The sequence below is a fragment of the Rhagoletis pomonella genome, unplaced genomic scaffold, assembly GCF_013731165.1.
Source record: "Rhagoletis pomonella isolate Grant_MI unplaced genomic scaffold, Rhpom_1.0 Rhpom_scaffold_00003, whole genome shotgun sequence".
NCBI classification, from domain to species: domain Eukaryota; kingdom Metazoa; phylum Arthropoda; class Insecta; order Diptera; family Tephritidae; genus Rhagoletis; species Rhagoletis pomonella.
The window spans coordinates 89205888-89207586 of NW_023458557.1; positions in this window are offsets into that span (position 1 = coordinate 89205888).

Below are 1699 nucleotides of genomic sequence, written 5' to 3' on the forward strand. Positions count from 1 at the left end.
ATTGCTTATTGTTTTTATTCAAATCTATGTTAGTGGACAAAACTATTTGCTCAAAGACGCTTTGACACCACTTTGTTTCTATAGTGGTATTAACCAGGTGCCAGGCCACTTGCTCAATTTGGTGAATACGCGTGAAACGTTCTTGCAACTTCTGCAGCATACCATATGGTAAAGCTCTCCGAGTCTTTACCTATAAGGTAGTTAGATCTCTAATTGAGCGAGATATATCCTCCCTATTTAGAGAATATAAGCTTTTAGACCTTTTTCGATTCCACCTAGGCCAAGTTTGGCGCGAATATTGATTGATTCTCCTAAAAGCAGCTTGCAAGTGGGGAAAGGCATACCATTGCGTTCTTTGCCCGGAAGAATTTGCTTGGTCGTCGCAAGTTCCTCCGCCCTAAAGTGACCTTCTATGCCCTTATGATTGGGAGCCCGAACGGCTTCACGGAATTGTGAAGAAACCCACAGCTTTAATTGTCGTCTGGCTGTCATTAAAGACGAACACCTCTTTACTTTTTAAATCAGTACAAAGTCCGTTAACAGCCTCCACTATTGCTGACACCTCAGCCTAGAAGACACTAGTTACAGTAGCAATCGAAATGAACGGCTTCGTGAAGGGCTCCGAGAGAAAGGCCCCCTTCCACTAGTTCCACTTCCATAGTTTTCTATCCATTCCTACCTGCTTGCAATTTTTATGATGAAGTTTCTCTCCGGAACCGGAGTTCAAACACAGAGGGTCTGTTTAGCCCGGATGAAAGCTATATTTTTCCATAATGCAGGACTGACCCAGCAATCTCAACTCACATTGGCCTGTCTCTCTCGTGGCTGCTTGTTTTCGTTTCTTCTTTTTTCGTTTTGATTCTGAAGGAGATGAGTTGAGACTAGGAATGTTAATCCCGGGATCCCGGGATCTCAAAATCCAAAAAATTAAAATTTTTTTAATTCTAAAGATTTCCTATTGCATTTGTTACCCATATTTTATTCTACATTGCATTGAATTTTTTTAATAATTTTTGGAATTAATCATATCTTTGAAATTACAAAGTCCTTCAAAATAAATCCTGCGGTCAGAGGGAAAAAATAAAAGCACCACTTTAAATAAAAAAGTATTTTCAAACCATGGTACAATAATTACCGGTATTGTCTTCCTAGAGAGTTTTGCTTCACATCGAAATTCGTGCTCCTTTATTTTAATTTTGACGCAGTTCAGTGTTGATTCTTTTACTTTTATTTGGCTTTCCTTTTTGTTTTCGCTCAATTTAATTTTTATAATTTTTCAAAATAAAAGAAAAAAACGCTTGAAATTAAGTGAGCTATACAAATTTTGAATTTATTTACCAGCAAATGTTTTTTTTCCCAGCTTTTGCAAATTGAATTAGTTCCCTGTAAGATGGTTTGTTAAAAAAATACGTGAACATGTACGGTATATGTGGTATGGAGAAAGGGATATTTCCAGCAGTAAACGTTTTGGTCTGGGCAACATTGATATTTTTTAAATAAGGCAGATCGGAATATGCACTCTCTGGGAAGACAATACCTGTATTTTTTGGTTGGTTTCGGCTTCAAACCCATTTGTTTATTATTTATTTCATGGTAGGAGACCTTCTCAAACAATATAGAAGCGATTTTTATACCCGAGCGCACTTGTGCACAAGGGTATATTAATTTTGTTCACATAACGGTTGTTTGACTTATGGTT